The following is a 22,996-nucleotide window of genomic DNA, read 5'->3' as shown; positions in this document are numbered from 1 at the left end:
CATGAAAACCCGCACCACCAATATTTCTATTCACCGTGGCATTCAAAAGCCTTTCCAATTATGATGACCTTCTCTCCTTACCTGCCCGTCACCTCCTTCTGGTGCCTTTCACCCTTTCCCTTTCTTCCATGGTCTTCTTTACTTTCCTGTCAGGTTGCTCTTCGCCAACGCTTTATCTCTTTCACCAATCAACTATCAACTTCCCAACTCTTTGCTTCATCCATTCCCCCTCTCCTGGTTTCACCTATCATCTGCCATCTTGTACTCCGTTCTTCCTTCCCCTCCCCCACCTTCTTACTCTACTTCTCCCCTTCCTTTTCAGTCGTAATGATGGGTCTCAACCTTAAACATCGACTGTCTATTCATTTCCATTGCTGTTGCCTGACCTGCTGAGTTCCTCCATTATTTTGAGGGTTTCGAGCACCTGCAGAATCTCTCGTGTTTCTTACTCATGCATTGTTGCTCTCTGCTGAGGAATCAAAGAAAAAAGTAATCAGAATGGCTGGATGCAATGGAAGCTGATACAAACCTTTCAGTGTCATGGGGACAGGCATTTACAATTACAGTATCAGATATATGGAATTGCAGTGGTTAAACTTAAAGGCCACAGTGACCATGGTGGGATTCAGACTCACACCTCTGGCTCAATGGTGCAGACTTTTTTCTAGTAGTCCAATAACACAGCCTTAGCAGCCCTGTATCCAATGCTCACGAATAATTGAAATGCCAAAGACAGACAGATAAAATAATCAGTGAAATTCTGTCCTTTCTATTTTATGTCACCCTGCAAGTGCAGAAAATCTCTTAATGACACACGCCTGCTGTACTGTGAGAAGTCCTGGGCACCATTCCTTAAGAAAGTATTATTGACATGAAGGCAATTCAGTCCTGGACTCCTGACAAATTACTGAAAACAGCTTAGTATTGCCCGGATTCTATTAGGTCAAGGGTTATCGATTGAAAGATCATAGGAGACAGAGAGAAATGAGGGTCAAGTCTTAAAATTAAAGCCGAGCTCTTTGAAAGCGAAACTAGAAAAAAAATCATTTATATTTAGGAGTTAGTGAAAATTTCTACATAAGACATTGGACCAATTTTAAATCCATGGTTAACAGTTTTTTTTATATACAACCAAAGAGACTGTGTTATTTATAAAGAGGATGAGTGAGTACATGGGGCAGATCTGGCTATTGAATGCAAGCCTTGTGGGAATATATTAGAAATGCCAGCTGAAGCTTTAAAGACCTCAAAGAGAGGAAGGAGAAGATGGACTACACTGAGGACAACATCAGAGACTGGCCCAGGAATCCGGCAAGATGCTGTCACAGCTTATGCACTAGTAAGAGTGATGGTGTTAAGTAAACATAAATCGGGTTAGCTTTGAAATGAATTATATATTCTCTAGCCTGGGTCAGATCTGGCTATGGAAAAAGTAATGTGCTAACGCTTAGACCTTATAAAAAAATACACTCTCCCTTGTTGTTGAGAACAACTGCAATAAGAGTTAATTGAGTAGAGAAACTTTTTGTTTGGTGAATTACTTACAAAGATCCTCTCTAGTGTCATCAACAATGGTGAAACAGATTGCACCTATCACAATGCTGAGGTACATCCCAGGATGCACTGGGACACATCATCAGTGATATACCCTGGGGTCATCAGGTGTTTCGGGTCAGACGCTCAGATACTCTCGCAAAGCTGACCAAGCCAGGGTTGATCAGGCTTGTGTCCCAGCAGCATTGGTCCACAGGTAATCAATCCATGGCCGTCTGGAGGCTTGCTCAGTAGCCTCTGTGACATCCTGATGGCTCTTCTCTTTGCAGCCTCCGTAATGCCAAGGAGAGTCCTGCAGAGCGAGCAGCGAGCAAAACCTCTACACCCCACCTCTATAGGCTCGCATCGTTCCCTCAATCCCTGTCTCTGGCACTGCTCTGGCATTTGGCTTTTTTAGCCTCAAATGCCTCCTCATTCTGGTCTTCCCAAGGAACTGTCAGTTCTATCTACCATGACTGCCTGCTCTGAGGTTTCTGATGGAAAACAAACACCGATAATGATTAAAAAAGTAAGAGGGTCACATTGCAGAGGACACCGTTCGACTCATTGTGTCTGTGCCACCTCTGCAAGTCTCATCACTAGTGTGCATGTGCAAAACTAGTCTCTATATTACCAATCAAGTGAACAAAACCTTGAAATCATCTAGGATCTGTCATGTGTTGAGAGCCTTATTCCTTGTAAACCCCCATGTGGAGTTGCTATTCTTTAAGTTTGCCATAAACATCACTCCAGAGACATTAATACAGAACCAAGGCAATCACCTTATCTGATGAATGACACACAAGAGCTGAAAGGAATTAGCAGCAAAACAAACAGAGATGAAATAGTGAAGAATAATTGTTAGAGAATATAAGTGCATAGAACACCATGCTTGCTTAACTTAGATTAGGGGTTCCCAACGTGGGGTTCACAAACCTCTTACTCAGTGGTATTGGTCCATGGAATAAGAAAGGTCGAGAACCCCTGATTTAGATTGTTAGTACATATTCAGGAATTAGATTATAGCAAATAACAACTTAATCAGTTTATTTCAGCAACCCTGCATGTGGGATTGTAGATTACATTTAAAATTCAGCCCTGGATAAAGCTTCCTGGAGCTGAGAACAGCAGTTCGCTGAAAACCAGAAAATATTGATTAACATTCATTTTGGGTGTCTGAAGTGTGGGTATGAAGAAGAAGGTGTGAAAATTATATGTAATTCAAAGGAAGCATTGTAGATACATTGTAATTATAGAATTGTCCTTTGTTGTTAGCACACAAAGTGTCATGTAATATTGGGTCGAATAGGTCTCTTCCTCTAGAGAGTGTCTCATTTTGTTGAATAAAAGACTACTTTTATATCTACCAGCTGCATCTCTCCATTAACTTTGTTCGCATTACAACCGAGATAATCATCCTCTTTGGAGCAGCATCAAATTGTTACAGTTGCTCCTATATTAACAGGAAATACTCTGATTCCAAAAGTACTGAGTGAGACTACACAGCACTCAAACCTGCAACAAAAATAATTTGCTTCTCTTGGAATTATATACTTCTATTAAAATATATTACTTATTCTAAATACCTCCTTCTGTTGGGATAAAAGTGGAGTTGACTAAGAGTGCAGGTGTGTAAGACAAAGCAGGGGATGAAAATTATACCTCCAGCCTAGTTTATTGCAACCAAGGTTTTGCAGGGAAAATGAAGATAAAGTAAGTGCAAGTGGATTTGAAATGTAATTGGGAAATATACAATGGGAGGGAGCCAATTTTGTTCAGTCAAGAATACTAAGAGCAGAAAACTAGCCGTGGAAGATTGCCAACATATCTAACCCAATTAGCACAGAATGCATTATTTGAATCTGTAACCTTGGTTTCAATTTCGCTGCCGTCTGGGAAATGGTGAAATGAGTGGTTAGCCTACCTTGGGATGTCGGAGGCAGACCAGACCATGTTCATTAGGCTGTCACTTGCTGACCAAGAGTGCTGGCAAGTTGAAGTAAAGTGGATACCAGAACAATGAAATCAGGCAACCAGATATGGCCAGGAACAAATGCAAGTCTGACCATACCTGTTAACTTTCATGGTGGGCCAATTCTTTCTGCTTTCAGACCACTTTCTCTAGTTAGAATAGTTCGATGCAGATGTGTGGGCTCGGTGTTGAACATGCTTGACCTGCCACCAACCTTACGTGCACATACTCCTATTGGAACCTTGGAGAGGAAGGCCTTGAACTTTGCAGACACTCCAAGGCCAGAGGATGATTGCATGCCCAGGTGAGCTAAGGCCATTGTACACACACAGATCTGAGACTGCTTGTGTGCATCCCCATCTTGTTGTCTGCAGTACACATGTAAGCCAGAGTTTAATAGTGAAAACGCGGTTGTCAAGTACTTTGCTTGTCCTTGTGCCTTTCCCTGATTATGTACCCATGGCCTTCAGGTTATCTCCTTGTTCACTGACCAACATAGGCCCCACAATTGTAGAGAACAGACAGGCCCACAGTTTCGTCCATATACAGACAGGCACACACGCATGCACACCACACATAAATTCCAGATCATTTGCATATATCGACACGAGATTTGCTCCAAGTCTCAAAATCCAAGTATTTATTTTTTAAATAAAAATTACCAGAGACTCCAGGTCAAATCTGGAGAGAACAATATAGGCCTATTTCCAAAAATACGAGGAAGTGGGAAACAACTTAATGTGAGGAGAAATCTCAGGGAGCACTCTTGTGCCATTTCACCTGCAAAAATACTGAAGCATATTATCTGAGCTTGAATGATTAACTCTTTTCTGGCTCTAGTTGCTCTTCGTGGCAAGTTTTCATCTGATAGAGCGGTTCCTTCTGCCTCTTTATAGAGATCACATGACATGATTCAATTGAAGTTTGATGCCAAAACCGAAATGCACCCTGCTCATGGACTGTTTGTCCTTTTTCATCAGGGAGGAAGCTAGACAGGATCACCAGACTCAAAAACAGTTACTTCCCCTAGCCATCAGTCTGATCGATACCTTCATTCATTAACACACCACCATACCCCCACTACTAATACTTTATCATTTCCTGTCAGTGACCATATGTATAAATACTCCTGTACCTAGCATCTCTTTATGTGCATACAGTCAGTCTATGTCTATATGCTAATCATGTTTATTTATAGTTATTGTGTTCCTTATGCTCATTGTGTTTTGTTAGTCAGAATCAGATCAAGTTTAATGTCACAGGCATATGTCTTGAAATTTTGTTAACTTAGTGGCAACAGTACAAAACAATGCATGATAAATATAGAAAAATAAATAAATAAAGGATTTACAGTAAGCTTATATATGTATGTATATTAAATTGTTCACTTAAAAATAGTGCAAAAACAGAAATAATAAAAAAGTGAGGTCGTATTCAAGGGCTCAATGTCCATTGAGGAATTGGATGGCAGAAGGGAAGAAGTTATTCTGGAATCACTGAGTGTGTCCCTTAGGCTTCTGTATCTCCTCCTGATAGTAACAATGAGAAGAAAGCATGTCCTGGGTGATGAGGTCCTCTATAATGGATGCCGCCTTTCTGAGGCACCGCTCTTTGAGGATATCTTGGATACTATGGAGGCCAGTGCCTAAGATGGATCTGACTAATTTTGAAAACTTTCTGTAGCTTCTTTCTATCCTGTGCAGTACACCCCCACCCCAACTCCATACAGCCTCCCAGTGTGCTCTCCACACTACATCTGTAGAAGTTTTCAAGTGTTTTAGGTGACAAACCAGATCTTCTCAAGCTCCTAATGATATATAGCCGTGGTCTAGCCTTCTTTATGGCTGCATCAATATGTTGGGACCAGATTGACACTCAGGAACATGAAGTTGCTCACTCCCTCCACTTCTGATCCCACTATGAGGACTGATTTGTGTCCCCTCATCTTACCCTTTCTGAAGGGTAAGATGAGGGAATGCTGCATCCAATCCAGAGTAACAATCGTTTTGTTCTCCTTTACACTTGTGTATGAAAAAATGAGAATAAACATTCTTGAATCTTGAATCTTGAATGCTTGAAAAGAATCTTAATAGATTTCTCAGGTGTGTTTAGTCTGGAGAGCTAAAATTGAATCTTTTACCCCTTTATGTTCATTCAGTTGATTTACTGAAGCACAAAATGCGATCGTGATGTTCACCATCTTCTGAATGCAAGAGTTTTAGGATCGTCAGAAAGGTGATGACAGGAAGAATGAGAGTGGTGTGGTGTGGGTCCCTGATGATCGATGCTGCTTTCTTGTGACAACACTCCATGTAGATGTACTCATTGGTGGGACTGGTTTATCTGTGATGGACTTGGCTTTATCCACTAGTTTTTGTAGGATTTTCTGTTCAAGGGCATAGGTGTTTGCAAACCAGCCTGTGGTGCAGCCAATCAATATACTCTCCACCACACATCAATAGAAGTTTGTCGAAGTTTTGGATGTCACGTCGAAGTTTTGGATGTCATGTTGAAGCTTTGCAAACTCCTAAGGAAATAGAGGTGCTGTGTGTTTTCTTTATAATTGCATTCATGTGATGGGCCCAGGACAGGACTTCCAAAATAGTAATGCTGAGGAATTTAAAGCTCCTGACTCTCTCCACCTCCGCTCCTCTGATGAGGACTGGCTCACAGATCTTTGATTTCCTTCTCCTTCTCATAGAAATGTTTTAAATGCTCAAAAAGTTCTGCCACTCACCTTTCCTCTTTCTAGTGTCTGCGTGGGAACCAGACCCTGTACTTGAACTGATACTCAGCGTCCAGCTAGTTTCTGCTTTATATTTGGTGCTCTCCTTCACAAAGGCCACCACACCACCAATCTCCAGCTGCTCCAGCACATGACAAGCCATTTCACTCCATACAGAAATGAAAGTGAATTGCAGATTTGACTTTGCCGTCAGCAGTTAACTGACAGTACTCGGTGCTGACCTTGAAGGAAGTTGCTCTGTAAGATTTATAGGTCGACATGGCTTAAATTTCCATGAATCTGTTAGCAGCGATGTTCTGATGTGCAGCACCTGGCACCAATGTTGTCACCGATCTGTCTGGATAACAGATCGTATTGGAGAAATTGCCAGACGACAAGCAAGAGGTCTGGTGTCAGATTGGGGAGTTCAGTTTTTGGTGAGGAGGTAATTTTCTTTCCCATTTAATTTTTCTTTCATTTTCAACACACAGTTAGAGCAGTGGGGATGCCAGGCAGGATAGTGAAATGCTTCTCTTGTGGCATGTGGAAAGGCAGGGAGACCTTCAGTGTTCCTAACGACTACACTGGCAAGAAGTGTAGCTTCTAATAAACCCTGTTAAGGATTCGGAGCTGGAGCTGGATGAACACTAGATCATTCGGGACTCTGAGGAGTTGATGGAGAGGACATACTGGGAGGTACTTGCACTGAAGGTGCAGGACACAGGCAACTATGTGACACTCAGGATGGGGAAAAGGAATAGGCAGCCTGTGCACAGTACACTTGTAGTCATTCGCCTCAACCCCAGTTGTGGGGTGGGGGGGTGTTAACCTAGCAGAGTGTGGTGAACTATGTGCCTGTCTGGACTCGCCCCCCCTGCTGACTGCTCCTGTGGCTCCTCCCACAGGCCCCTGTATAAAGGCGATCTGAGGCCTGACACTCGGCCTCAGTCTCCAGGACATAGTATGATGGACACTCACTCCTGGTTCCTTCTTCCAGTCAATAAAAGCCGATATCTCGCCTTACGTCTCAGTGTGAGTTATTGATGGTGCATCAATTTTATTGACTGGAAGTTTTAAAACATGGAAACCGTTTTGCGTCCGGAAAGGTTGGATTTGGACCCTCAAGACCCTGACGCAGCTCTCGCTTTTGAACACTGGCTAGCATGCTTCCAATCATACTTGGAGGAGGTTCGTGCAACTGAACCCGCCGTTATGCACAGAATCCTACTCTCGAGGGTCACCCCCAAAGTTTACTCCATTATCCGGGACCTGCCGACCTACGATGGGGCACTGGACGCCCTCAAAAGACAGTACCTGCGGCCGGTGAACACCGTCTACGCAAGACATCGTTTAGCTACCCGGCAACAGTGGCCTGGCGAATCGTGCGCTGAGTTTCTCCGAGCACTACAGACACTCGTCCGACCTTGTGACTGCAAGACGCTCACGGCAGAACAGCATGCGGAGCTGCTGGTGCGAGACGCCTTTGTGACGGGACTGAGGTCAGTGTACATGCGCCAGCGACTGCTGGAAAATGCCGATCTTACCTTACGCTCAGCGATCGAGAAGGCCAACGCTCTGGAAGCTGCGCTGCACTACGCCGACGCTGTCCAGTCGCGCGATTCCCCGCCGGTTCCGTGGACGCCTCAGACCCCGCCACCGCCGGCTCCCGGGAGCGAATTTGCCAACGCCGCTGCCAGTCGCGATTCCACGAGCTCCCCGACCCTGACCACGGCTGTGGCCCATCAGAAGCCCGTGCTTTGTTATTTCTGCGGCCATAAAAAACACCCTCGACAACGCTGTCCATCGCGAGAAGTGACCTGCTCCAGCTGCGGAAAGCGGGGCCACTTCGCCAAGGTCTGTAAGTCTCAACCTCGAGCGGAGTGCAGCGCTGCGGGTGAAACGTGGGGGCCGCCATCTTGCATGCCCGGATGTGGGCGGCCATCTTTGTCGACGTCAGCATGCCCCGCCCCCGACCCTCGGATGCTGACCAGGTACCCCGGATGTGAGCGGCCATCTTTGTCGATGTCAGCATGCCCCGCCCCCGGCCCTCCGATGCTTACCGGGTACCCCGACGGCGATTCAACTCTGGCCACTGTAACTCTCGACCAAAGCGCCCCACACCAGCTTGCAAGGTCCATGATGGACATCCGGGTGGAGGGGCACAGGACTAGATGCCTGTTTGACACGGGCAGCACTGGGAGTTTTATTCACCCGGACACAGTGCAATGCTGCGGACTCGCAACGCGGCCGGTAAGTCGGAGGTTCCATTTGGCTTCTGGGTCGCAGTTCACAGACATCCGGGCTGGTTGTGTAGCGACATTGGTGGTGCAGGGCACAGAATATCAGAACTTTGAGCTACTGGTCATGCCTAATCTGTGCGCACCTGTGCTATTGGGGCTGGACTTCCAGAGCCATCTTGAAAGTGTGACTATGGTATATGACGGGCCCCTCCCACCACTCACTGTCAGGAATCCTCAGATTTGTGGGACTTCTTCACATACCCCGCTACTGACCACACACACACACACACGGGCACACACATCCCATCCAGAACCAGGCCGACAGCTGCGCTATCGACACCACTTGCAGCCTCTCCACTCTCAAGGTCCCTCCCCCACCGCTGTTCGCCAACCTGACCCCTGACTGTAAGCCTGTGGCAATTAAAAGCAGGAGGTACAGCGCGGTGGACAGGGCCTTCATTCAGTCGGAGGTGCAGCGGCTGCTCAGGGAGGGGATCATTGAGCCAAGCTCAAGCCCTTGGAGGGCCCAGGTGGTTGTTGTTCGGACTGGGCAGAAAAATAGGATGGTGGTGGACTATAATCAAACCATCAATAGGTTTACGCAGCTTGACGCGTACCCCCTACCCCGCATCATGGATATGGTCAACCAGATAGTTCAGTACAAGGTGTACTCGACAATAGATCTGAAATCCGCTTATCACCAGCTCCCCATCTGCCCAGAGGACCGCCCCTACACCGCCTTCGAGGCGGGCGGCAGGCTCTATCACTTCCTGCGCGTCCCTTTCGGTGTCACGAATGGTGTCTCTGTCTTCCAGAGGGAAATGGACCAGATGATGGACCAGTACCAACTGCAGGCCACATTTCCCTATCTGGATAACATCACCATCTGTGGTCACGACAGGCCAGATCACGACGCCAACCTCCAACGATTTCTCCAAGTGGCCGCAGCTCTGAACTTTACTTATAACAGGGACAAGTGTGTGTTTGGAACCACCCGCCTTGCTATACTTGGGTATGTCGTGGAAAACGGGGTTATTGGTCCTGATCCTGACCGTATGCGCCCCCTGTTAGAACTCCCTCTTCCCACCACTCTCAAGGCCCTCAGACGGTGCCTGGGTTTTTTTTCCTATTACGCCCAATGGGTCCCCCATTACGCAGACAAGGCACGCCCCCTGGTCAAATCTACCTCGTTTCCCCTCTCTGCTGAGGCCCGCGCGGCCTTCAGCTGCATTAGAGAGGACATTGCCAAAGCTACGATGCATGACGTGGACGAGACCGCTCCCTTCCAAGTGGAGTGTGATGCCTCCGATTTTGCTCTGGCTGCTACCCTCAATCAGGAAGGCAGACCAGTAGCATTCTTTTCTCGCACCCTCCAAGGCTCCGAAATTCGGCACTCCGCAGTGGAGAAAGAAGCCCAGGCCATAGTGGAGGCTGTTAGGCACTGGAGGCACTATCTTGCTGGCAAAAGGTTCACCTTGCTGACCGACCAGCGCTCGGTTGCTTTCATGTTCAGCAACCAACAGCGGGGCAAAATCAAAAATGATAAGATTTTGCGGTGGAGAATAGAACTCTCCACCTACACCTATGATATCCTGTACCGGCCTGGCAGACTCAATGAGCCCCCTGATGCCCTATCCTGGGGAACATGTGCTAGCACACAGCTCGACCAGCTGTACACCCTTCATGCACAACTTTGCCATCCGGGGGTCACCCGATTTTACCATTTTGTGAAAGCTCGGAACCTGCCATACTCCCTGGAGGACATCAGGACGATGACCAGGGACTGCCAAATTTGCGCTGAGTGCAAACCGCACTTCTACCGTCCTGACACGGCGCAACTTGTCAAGGCCACCCGCCCTTTTGAACGACTGAGTGTTGACTTTAAGGGCCCCCTTTCCTCCACTGACCGCAATGTCTATTTTCTCAGTGTTATCGACGAGTACTCACGGTTCCCCTTTGCCATCCTCTGCCCCGACACCACTGCCACGTCCGTCATAAAAGCCCTGCGCCAGCTCTTCACTCTGTTTGGGTATCCCTGCTATATCCACAGCGATAGAGGGTCCTCCTTTATGAGTGAGGAGCTACGCCAGTACTTGCTAGCTAGGGGCATTGCTACCAGTCGGACCATGAGTTATAATCCCCGGGGTAATGGCCAGGTGGAGCGGGAGAATGCCACAGTGTGGAAGGCCACACTTTTAGCCCTTAAGTCAAAAGGGTTGCCGGTCTCTTGATGGCAGGAGGTCCTCCCTGAGGCATTCCACTCTATCCGCTCTCTGTTATGTACGTCCACCAATGCCACCCCTCACGAACGCCTATTCTCTTTTCCCAGGAAGTCTGTCACTGGGACCACCCTACCAGTTTGGCTGACGTCCCCAGGGCCAGTGCTGCTCCGGAAACATGTGAGGAGCAATAAATACTCCCCGCTGGTAGAGAGGGTTCACCTTCTACATGCGAACCCCCAGTATGCTTACGTGGTCTTACCTGATGGGCGGGAGGACACGGTCTCCATCTGCGACCTGGCACCCGCAGGTGCAGCAGACCACTACCCTGAAGGCTCTCTGGTAACTATGAACCCTGCACCAGAGGTGACACCGTACTCACCAGGCCCTACACAGACTCCTCACGACACTTATATACCGGGCGTTTCGTACGCATTTATACCAGGCGCCTCACACATGCGTGAGGGATCACTGGCGCCTAGTGGGCAGGAACAAGCGCAACCTCCGTCCCCTGTGCAATCACCAATATCGCCGGCATCCATGCGATCACAGCCGGTGCTACGTAGATCGCAGCGACAGATTCGACCACCTGATAGACTTGACTTGTAAGAAACTTCGCCACATGGGGACTCTTTCAAACAAAGGGGGGGTGAATGTGGTGAACTATGTGCCTGTCTGGACACGCCCCCTGCTGACTGCTCCTGTGGCTCCTCCCACAGGCCCCTGTATAAAGGCGATCTGAGGCCTGACGCTCGGCCTCAGTCTCCAGGACATAGTATGATGGACACTCACTCCTGGTTCCTTCTTCCAGTCAGTAAAAGCCGATATCTCGCCTTACGTCTCAGTGTGAGTTATTGATGGTGCATCGCAGAGGAAAGTTGCAGTGGTCAGGTCTCTGGCATTGAGTCTGGCTCTGTGCCTCTGAAGGGAAGGGAGGGGGGAAAAGAAGTGAGCTGTTGTGACAGAGGATTCATTGGTTGGGGGAATAGCCAAAAGAATCTGTGGATGAGAACAAAATTCCCAAATAGCATGTTGCCTCACAGGTGCCAAGGTCAGGGTCAGCTCAGAACAAGTCCACAGCATTCTTAGTTGGGAGGGCGAGCAGCCAGAGGTCATGGTCAACGTTGGTACCTATGACAAGGGTAGGGTAGGAAGGGTGACAAGGTCCTGCAAAGTGAATTCAGGTGGTTAAGTACTAAGCTAAGGGATGGGTTCTCTAAGGTCGTGAACTCAGGATTCCTACCAGTGCCTCATGCTAGTGTGTCAAAAGCTGGGAAGATCAAACAGTTTAACAAGTGGCTATGGAGGTGGTGCTGGAGGGATGCCTTCAGATTTTTGGATCTAGGGAACGTGGGACAGGTCTGCACCTTAACTGGAAGGGGACTAATTATTCTAACAAGAATGTTTGCTAGTCTGCATGGGGAGGGCAGGGTTTAAACTAGAGTACCAGGAGGAAGGGAACCAGATCACCAGATCAGCTAGTGGAGTGGTTGTGGGGAAAGACGGCGTTTAGCTTATATACAAAGTCAGGTATCGAAAGATTGAGCATGGTAGGACAACTGTTCTGAGTTGTGAGTATTGTAGGAAAGGCAAATGAATATCAGCGAGTGGAATTTTGACATTATATTAGTGTAGTGGACAGTAAGGAAGGCTATCAAAACTTACAGCAGGATCTAGACCAGCTAGAAAAATGGCAGATGGAACTTAATGCAGATAAGTGTGAGGTGTTGCACTTTGGGAGCACCAACTAAGATACACCATACACAGGGAGAGGTAGGGCACTGAGGAGTGTGGTAGAACAGAGGAATCTGGGAATACAGATCCATAATTCCTTGTAAGTAGTGTTACAGGTAGATAGGGTTGTGAAGAAAGCTCTTGGCAAATTGGCCTTCATAAATCAAAGGATTGAGTCCAGGAGATGCAATGTAATGATGATGTCGTTTCTGACATTGGTGAATCCTAATTTGAAGCACTGTGGAAAGTTTTGGTCACCTACCTACAGGAAACATGTCAATAAGTTTGAAAAAGTGCAGAGAAAATTCACAAGGATATTGGCCAGGACTTGAGGACCTGAGTTACAGGGAAAAGTTTAAAAGGTTAAGACCTTATTCCCTGGAATGCAGATTTGATAGAAGTGTACAAAATTAGAAGGTGTGCAGATAGGATAAGTGCATGCAGGCTTTTTTCACTGAGTTGAGTGAGACTAGAACTAGGGGCTGTGCGTTAAGGGTGAAAGGTGAAATGTTTAAGGGACACATGAGGGGGAACCTCTTCACTCAGAGGGTGATGAGAATCTGGAATGAGCTGTCAGTGCAATGACTGGATGAGGAATTTGCATGAATGAGCATGAGTACAGGTGTACTTTATAAAGTGGCCACTATTCATTAATCAATATGCAATATTTAATTATCAAAATGAATGATAATAACTAACCTCAGAATGAAAGGTTTCATCAGGTCCTATGGGCAAACTTTTTTATTCTGATCACAGACTAGAGGACTTTATCGGTAATTCTTGGTTCCTAGTTCATTAATCTGACTACAGATGCAATGAATCATTCTTTTGTCACACTACGATCACACAATTAAATATAAACGTTTTGGAGCAAAATGTGACTCTGTTTGCATCGCCAAGTTACCACATGAGAATTTAGATGCAGGGTGTGAAAGCAGGATATTCACATTCTCGCATTTTGAAACCAGTAGACAATTTTGCAGTTCTAATAATGGGAATAGCTGAGGAGACATGAAAGGATATCATTCGCACATGGGCAGATGGGGAAGAGAGATGAAAAGGACAGACTAAATCAGATGAGTGATCAGGTCTAGATAAGGAATTAAGCATTATCACTTTTGTTTGGAATGCTATTGGCTTTACTATTCTGTTTGTATAATTTGTCTTTTTCAAAGATTGGGTGTTTGTTAGTCTTTTTTTATGGGTTCTTTTGAGTTTATTTGTTTTGTGGCTACCAGTAAGGAGACAAATGTCCAGGTTCTATAATACATACATACTTTGCCGTAAGTGTACTGTACTTTGAACTTTGAAGTTTATAAGGAGTCTTTGGAAAAAGGTTATGTTAAACAGGGACACAAGAATTGTCACATCAGATGTCTTAAGAAGATAGATTTTAAAAGACCTTGACACTGAGAAAGTCTGGTGTTGTGACCAGAAGGCAAATTACAGGTTTTATTTATTGGCCTGGTTTAGATAAAATATCTTGAAGAATTAGTAGTGAAGTAAATCGTCTGTCAACATTGCAGAGCCAAGAAAAGGAAGGCAGTTTTACAGGATGGTAAGCAGCCTACAAACCTTTCCAAAATTCTTAGTATTCACTCTTAATGGATGGAGGTGAAACATGTCAGGTCTTGTACTTCAATACAGTAACCTACGGAAGAATTGGAATTCATTTCTTCATGTCATGGTTGCCAGGCGAACCAGACTTGGATAAAGATCTTAAGTTTTGTTCATTTCTAATTGAGTGGATCTCTGAAACAACGTAGTATTAAACACACACTTTATCACCACGTATTGAGCATCACGTGGTGCAGCAGGGAGATCCGTGAGAAGTTGTCAAATCAGCACTAAAGAGACAGGTTCTGCAGGCGTGTTCAAGATCAACAAAAAGACACTGATAAACTGCAAAATAACTATGCACTGCCCCACAGATTATATTCTTGCTTTGTAACTATTGCCTCCAAGAGGACCTCAAACTTGTTGTAGGGTTTGGAGGCTTGCATGCCCCAGCAAACCAGAGAGCTATGTTGGCTGGAGTCATGGCTATAACTTGTTAGGGTCACCCATGACAAATACGATAGGTCAAAGGGTAGAGGCCAGATTAAGAGTGGTCCTCTGGCCCTCCAGGTTCACGGTTTCAGTTCAGGGTTAACAACCCTGACTAGTCAAAAAAAAATTGTTACAGAAACAGCAATAAGAATCCCATCAGAATCCCTTCATTACTGTCCTAAATGCCAGCAATGTAACAGGCAGTAACTACTCTGTAACTATTGCCCAAATCATTTAAAATGTGACTTAGCTTAATTCCGCCAAATGCTTAGAAGAGAGTGGAAGAGATGCAGGTGAGAGAGAACCAGTATTATGATTCAACTGAGGAGAGACAACGTGATAGAACGTTTCAAAGAATTATATTCAAGGTTTGCAGGACAGCATATGATGTATATAATTGTGATTCACTTGATAACATGATAAAGAGCCTCTGTGTTAACATCACCCAATATAGACTAAGCATATCTTGTGAGAGTTGCAGATAGAAAAGGAAGTATACATACTAGTGATGCACATAGAATGTGGAAGATTGTATTTCAAAATCTGACTGAATCGAGTGAGTAGAAGTGACTTACTTGTGTAAAGAACTGGATACAATGCCAGTGATTCAATTTCCTCTGAGAAAATAAAAGCGAACCAGGAAACAGAATGATAAATTAAATGATTTATTCAACATATTCAATGATGCCCGCAAACAGTTGAAATAAGGGTGCACATATATTTTAAATAAATTAAATGAAAGGGTTAATGCATGAGTAGCGTCTAATGGCTCTGTGCCTGTACTTGCAGGTGTTTAGAAGAATGAGGAGGATTTAACTGAAACTTATTAAATATTGAATGTATTGAAAGACCTAGAGAGTGTGGATATGGAGAGGATGTTTTCTATTAGTTGGTGAGTCTATGATCAGAGGGCACAGCCTCAGAATAGAGGGATGTTCATTTAGAATAGAGATGAGAAAGCATTTCTTTAGCCAGAGGGATGCCAAGTCATTGAGTGTATTTAAAGCAGAGGTTGATAGGTTCTTGGTTAGTCAGGACATCAAAGATTATGGGAAGGCAGGAGAATAGGGTTGAGAGGGATAAAAAGTCAGTCATAGAAGTCTCTACTTCTATGTCTTCACTTCTTCCTTATGGTGTAGTGTACATTGTCTAAAGTTGCACCTTCCCACCTGGCTGCCCAATTCCTACCATCCTGGTTGTACGCACTTCCTTGAGTAAAGAAGCGGATACAATGCCAGTGACACGATTTATTCTGAGAAAATCAAAGAGGGGGGCTCTCATTGAAACCTATTGAAAATTGAAAGACCTAGACAGAGGGGGCGTGGAGAGGATGTTTCCAACAGTGGTTGAGTCTATGACCAGAGGACACAGCCTCAACATAGAGGGACATCCATTTAGAACAGAGGTCAGAAGGAATTTCTTCAGCCCGAGGATGGCGAATGTGTGGAATTCATTGCCACCGATGGCTGTAGAGGCCAAATTCTTTCATCTGTGTTTTGAATGAAGTTCTGCGCAATGAGCAGCTGCACAATTCTGTGGGAAAGAACACAGTGAAAAAAAATTATTCGGACTGATCCATCTATTTTTGCTCCAGGGATTGATGGAAGTTAGCAAGTAGTGTCAGTACATGATGAATTTTGCTCATGTGACAGTGGATTTGCAGATAGTGTCATCATATTTATTTATTTATTGAGCTACAACATGGATAGGCCATTCTGGCTCTTTGAGTCGCGCCACCCAGCGATCTCCCGATTTAATCTGAGTTTGTTCGCGGGACAATCTACAATGACCAATTAACCTATCAACTGGTATGTCTGTGGACAGTGGGAGGGAACCGGAGCACCCGGAGAAAATCCACACAATCACAGGGAGAACGCACAAGCTCCCTTACAGGCAGCGTTGGGGATTGAACCCAGGTCATGGGTACTGTAAAGCGCTGTGCTGACTGCTACGCTACCTTGCCGCAACGATCTCAAATCTTGTTCAGCAAAAAAAAAAGATGGGTTGTGAACTGAAGTCAGCTTGCCTGATACTTTGCAAAGGTACTCTAATACGTCTGGGTTTGGAGGCAGTTGGTCTTAGGACCGGAGAGGAGACTGGGGTCTGAACTCGAACAGCAGGAAGATCAAATACGAGGAGCAGCATTCATCGGGCCAGAAGTTAGATCCATTCTATTGGCAGCCATGTTACAAGTGCCATAAGTCAGGCCCACAAAGCTGTTTCCACCTTGGCAACTGACCTCAAAGTCGCCGACAGTGAATTCTCAAACAGGCTGTCTTCAATGACCCTTACGCACATTCAGCCAAAACAAAGAACTGCTGTCTCGCCCAACTTGGAAAGCCAACAGACTTCATTACTTCCTTCCAGGATGAGTCCTTACTCACAGGATTTCAGGCCTGTCCACCTATCGCCAATATTTCAATCAGTAACACGTGACTCTCTTCTCAGAAAGTGAAAAGAAAATTGAATTTTTAAAGCCTTCCTAGACCCCTGGGGAGTTTATTATTCTAATTTATGAAGGCTGATTTATTTTATTTTACTTTGAGAGACAGCACAGTAACAGGCCCTTCTGGCCCAACAAGTCTGAGCCACCCAATTCCACCTTGCGATCAATTAACATCTGTCTTTAGAATGTGGAAGGAAGCTGGAGCACCCAGGGGACACTAATGCAGTAACGAAAACATACAAACTCCTTACAGGCAGCAGCAGAACTCAGCACAGGTTGCTGATGCTGTATGTCATTATGGTACCTGGCTTCAGCTTTTGAGTTGAGTCGATTGAGCCAGGCCATTCTGTGCCAGAGTGCCTAAACTTCCACATCACCTGCCTGGATGGCACCTTCTCCATGCAGGTATCTCCACCCTCAGAACGTGTGAGAAACTGGTGCTGGGAGAACAGCAGGATGAAAGTACCAGCGATCCACAGGTCACATGATGCAACAGAGCAATTAGATTTTATAACAGAGATCCGTCTTAATATCTGCTTTTGTCAATTTCCTAAATAGAGGAAGCAATTCCTAATTTAAAATATCAACAAAGGTCATTTAAGACCTTAAGATTTTATTCAAGAAACAGTTTGAAAAGCAAGCCAATACCTTCCATTCCAACTTACTCCTTCTGGAAATCTCTGCCCCAAATTCTGTTGCTACACGAGTCAGAGGTTGTCACATGAAACAAGACTTAAAGAAGAATCTTAAGTCAATTGACCAAAATTATAAGTTATCCACCTCTTCCAGCCTATATGCCCATAGCGGAGCAATGGCAGCGTGCCAGTGAAAAGTACACGTTAAAGACTTCATAGCTAAATTGCTACCTATATTCCCTGGGTATAATTTTTTAAAACAATGAACCTAACGGAAATGTATAACTGTAATAGCTACATTTTTTCTTCCTGATGTGAATGAACAAGTGAAAGGTTTGTAATGTCGCAACAAATTAGTCTTAGCTCTGACTGTCATAATTCTTTTCCAGTTACTGTTTTATTATGTATTTTCAATAATGATAGGTAGTGAATAGAAAAGGTAATACAATTGAAAAGTGCCAGGTTTTCAATAAATGCCAAAATTGAAAAGTAAACTCCCCTGAATTTCCAAACAACTAAATCCTTCCAGGAAAGATCTAATGATTTGTGTCACACTCCTGTTGTTCAGCAAGGTTGTCTATGTTTGTAGCTAGGCTCAAGGACAGTTTCTACCCTGCTGTTATAAGACTGTTGAATTATTCCTTAGTACAATAAGATGAACTCTTGACCTTGTAATCACCTCCTTACGATCTAGCATCTGCACTGCACTTTCTCTGTAGCTTTTACACTTTATTCTGCATTCTGTTTTGTTTTACCTTGTTCTACCCCAAAGCACTGTGTAAAGATTTGATCTGTATGAACACTGTGCAAGACAAGCTGTATCTCGGTATATTTGTCAAAGATAAACCCATACCACCTACACTTCCAGGCCGCTCCATAAATTATATTTTTTCTCAGGCAGGCATTTTAGGCAAGTATATTATGCTGCTGGTGTTTAGAAACATAGAAAACCTACAGCACAATACAGGCCCTTCGGCCCACAAAGTTGTGCCAAACATGTCCCTACCTCAGAAATTACTCAGCTTACCTATAACCTTCTAATTTACTAAGCTCTATGTACCTATCTAAAAGTCTCTTGAAAGACCCTATCGTATCCGCCTCTGCCACAGTTGCCGGCAGCCCATTCCACACACTCACCACTCTCTGAGTAAAAAACCTACCCCTGACATCTCCTCTGTACCTACTCCCCAGCACCTTAAACCTGTGTCCTCTTGTGGCAACCATTTCAGCCCTGGGAAAAAGCCTTTGACTATCCAAACGATCAATGCCTCTCATCATCTTATACCTAAGATGTACCTATCATCTTATAATGGTAACCTATCAGGTCACCATTCATCTTCCATCACTCCAAGGAGAAAAGGTCGAGTTCACTCAACCTATTCTCAAGGCATGCTCCCCAATCCAGGCAACATCCTTGTAAATCTCTACTGCACCCTTTCTATGGCTTCCACATCCTTCCTGTAGTGAGACGACCAGAACTGAGCACAGTACTTCAAGTAGGGTCTGACCAGGGTCCTATCAAGCTGCAACATTACCTCTTTGCTCTTAAATTCAATTCCATGATTGATGAAGGTCAATACATCGTATGTTTTCTTAACCACAGAGTCAACCTGCACAGCTGCTTTGAGTGTCCTATGGACTCAGACCCCAAGATCCCTCTGATCCTCCACACTGCCAAGAGTCTCGCCATTAATACTATATTCTGCCATCATATTTGACCTACTAAAATGAACCACTTGAAACTTATCTAAGTTGAACTCCATCTGCCACTTCTCAGCCCAGTTTTGCATCCTATCAATATCCTGCTGTAACCACTGACAGCCCTCCACACTATTCACGACACCTCCAACCTTTGTGTCATCAGCAATTTACTAACCCATCCCTCTACTTCCTCAAACAGGTCATTTATAAAAATCATGAAGTGTAGGGGTCCCAGAACAGATCTTTGAGCCACTCTACTGGTGACCAATTTCCATGCAGAATATGACCCATCTACAACCACTCTTTGCCTTCTGTGGGCAAGCCAGTTCTGGATCTACAAAGCAATGTTTCCTTGGCTCCCATGCCTCTTTACTTTCTCAATAAGCCTTGCATGGGGTACCTTATCAAATGCCTTGCTGAAATCCATATACACTGCATTTACTGCTCTTCCTGCATCAACGTGTTTAGTCACATCCTCAAAAAATTCAATTAGGCTTTTAAGGCACGACCTGCCTTTGACAAAGCCATGCTGACTACTCAGGATCTTCTCCATTAACTTACCAACCATTGAGGTAAGACTCACTGGTCCATAATTTCTGGGGCTATTTCTACTCCCTTTCGTGAATAAAGGAACAACATTTGCAACCCTCCAATACTCCGGAACCTCTCCCATCCCCATTGATGATGCAAAGATCATCCCCAGAGGCTCAGCAATCTCCTCCCTTGCCTCCCACAGTAGCCTGGGATACATCTCATCTGGTCCCGGTGACTTATCCAACTTGATGCTTTCCAAAAGCTCCAACACATCTTCTTTCTTAATATCTACATGCTCAAGCTTTTCAGTCTGTTGCAAGTCATCACTACCATCACCACGATCCTTTTCCATAGTGAATACTGAAGTAAAGTATCCATTAAGTACCTCTGCTATTTCCTCTGGTTCCGTACATATTTTCCCACTGTCACACTTGATAGGTCCTATTCTTTCACGACTTATCCTCTTGCTCTTCACATACTTGTAGAATGCCTTGGGGTTTTCCTTAAACCTGCCTGCCAAAGCCTTCTGATGGCTCCTTCTGGCTCTCCTAATTTCTTTCTTAAGCTCCTTTCTATTAGCCTTATAATCTTCCAGATCTCTAATATTACCTAGCTCTCGGAACCTTCTGTAAGATATTCTTTTCTTCTTGACTAGATTTATACAACCTTTGTACACCACGGTTCCTGTACCCTACCATAACTTCCCTGTCTCATTGGAATGTATATCCCCTGAATATCTGCCACATTTCTTCCATACTTTTTCCTGAGAATATTTGTTTCCAATTTAAGCCTCCAATTTCCTGCCTGACTGCCTCATAATTCCCCTTACTTCAATTAAACACTTTTCTAACTTGTCTGTTCCTATCTCTCTCCAATGCTATTGTAAAGGAGACAGAATTATGATCACTATCTCCAAAATGCCCTCCCACTGAGAGATGTGACACCCAATCAGGTTCATTTTCCAGCACCAAATCAAGTATAGCTTCTCCTCTTGTAGGCTTATCTACATATTGTGTCAAAGAAACCTTCCTGAACACACCTAACCAACTGCACCTCATTTAAACCCCTTGCTTTAGGGAGATGCCAATCGACATTTGGGAAATTACAATCTCCCATCATGACAACCCTGTTATTATTACACCTTTCCAGGATTTGTTTCCTTATCTGCTCCTTGATATCACTGTTACTATTGGGCGGCCTATATAAAAAAAACAGTAAAGTTATTGACCCCTTCCTGTTCCTAACCTCCACCCACAGAGACTCTGTAGACAATGCCTCCATGGTATCCATCTTTTCTGCAGCCATGACACTATCTCAGATCAACAGTGCCATGCTCCCACTTCTTTTGCCTTCCTTCCTGTCCTTTCTGAAACATCTAAATCCCAGCACTTGAAGTAACCAATCCTGTCCCTGAGCCATCCAAGTCTCTGTAATGGCCACCACATCATATCTCCAAGTACTGATCCACGCCCTAAACTCATCTGCTTTGTTCACAACCCTCCTTGCGTTAAAGTACACACATCTCAAACCTTCGGACTGAGTGCGTCCCTTCTCTATCACCTGCCTCTCGCACTGTCTACAAGCTTTCTCTATTTTTGAGCCAACCTCCTCTTCCCCAGTCTCTTCAGTTCGGTTCACACCTCCCAACAATTCTAGTTTAAACTCTCCTTAGCAAACCTCCCCACCAGGATATTGGTCCCCCTGGGATTCAAATGCAACCCATCCTTTTTGTACAGGTCACACCTGTCCCAGAAGAGGTCCCAAATATCCAGAAATCTGAATCCCTGCCCCCTGCCCCAATCCCTCAGCCACACATTTATCCTCCTCCTCATTCTATTCCTATTCTCACTGTCATGTGGCATAGGCAGTAATCGCAAGATTACTACCTTTGTGGTCCTGCTTCTCAGCTTCCTTCCTGTAGTCTTTTTTCAGGACCTCTTCCCTTTTCCTACCTATGTCATTGGTACCAACATGTACCACGACCTCTGGCTGTTCTCCCTCCCACTGCAGGATATCTTGGACGCGATCTGAAACATCCCGGACCCTGGCACCTGGGAGGCAAACTACCATCCGAGTTTCTTTCCTGCGTCCAAGAATCACCTGTCTGACCCCCTAACTATAGAGTCCCCTATCACTGCTGCCTTCCTCTTCCTGTCCCTATCCTTCTGAGCCACAGGGCCAGATTCTGTGCCAGAGGCACGGCCACTGCAGCTTCCCCCAGGTAGCTTGACCCCCCCCCCCCCCAACAGTACTCAAACAGGAGTACTTATTGCCAAGGGGTACAGCCACAGGGGTACTCTCTCGTACCTGACTCTTCCCCTTCACCCTCCTGACTGTGACCCACCTGTCTGTCTCCTGTGGCCCTGGTGTGACCACCTGCTTGTAACTCCTCTCTATCACCTCCTCACTCTCCCTGACCAGGCGAAGGTCATCGACCTGCATTTCCAGTTCCGTAACTCGGTCCCTCAGGAGCTGCAGCTCGACACACCTGCAGCAGATATAGCCAGCTGGGAGGCTGGGAGACTCCAGGACCTTCCACATCTGACACCGAGTACTGAAAACTGGCCTCACACACATATTACTTCCCTTCCACAAGAAACACCATTAAACCTACCTCGCCTCGTCCCGTTACCACCTAAGCCCGTTGAGCCAAAGCTCTCTGACTCTGCTGCCTCTCACTCCGCTGCCCGCTGGATACAGCGGTCTTCTTTTTAAACCTTTCGCGCGTTACTGGCTGACGTCACGTGCCTGCGCAGTCTCACCTCTCTTTTACTCTAAGTAGTAAAAAAACTCACTTCACTCCAAAAAATCACCCATTCACTTGCAGCCTTCTTGCTCCGAATCAAAAACCGTTGATGATTCCTTGCCTTTTTAAACCCTTTGCGCGCTACTGGTTGACGTCATGCGCCTGCGCAGTCTCACCTCTCTTTTACCCCAAGTAGTAAAAAAATACTCCCTTCGCTCCGGAATGGGAGATGGGGCAGCAATGAAGTTCCTCCATTTCCGGCAATGCTCAGGGCTTTCTTCATCGTATCAGTAGCTTGGTTTTCGTTACTGTCAGTCATGCAAGCCCGGGAGGAGATTGAGGAATACCATCGCACTCAGATGTAGAAAGTTTCTTCATTGCTCTTTTCATAACATTTTTGCTCTACTAATCAGGGCTGTTAGCACTGAACTGAACCCTGAACCTAGAGGACCAGTGGACCAC

The sequence above is a fragment of the Hypanus sabinus genome, chromosome 8 (assembly GCF_030144855.1).
Source record: "Hypanus sabinus isolate sHypSab1 chromosome 8, sHypSab1.hap1, whole genome shotgun sequence".
NCBI lineage: Eukaryota > Metazoa > Chordata > Chondrichthyes > Myliobatiformes > Dasyatidae > Hypanus > Hypanus sabinus.
Note: the sequence above shows the minus strand (reverse complement) of the source record.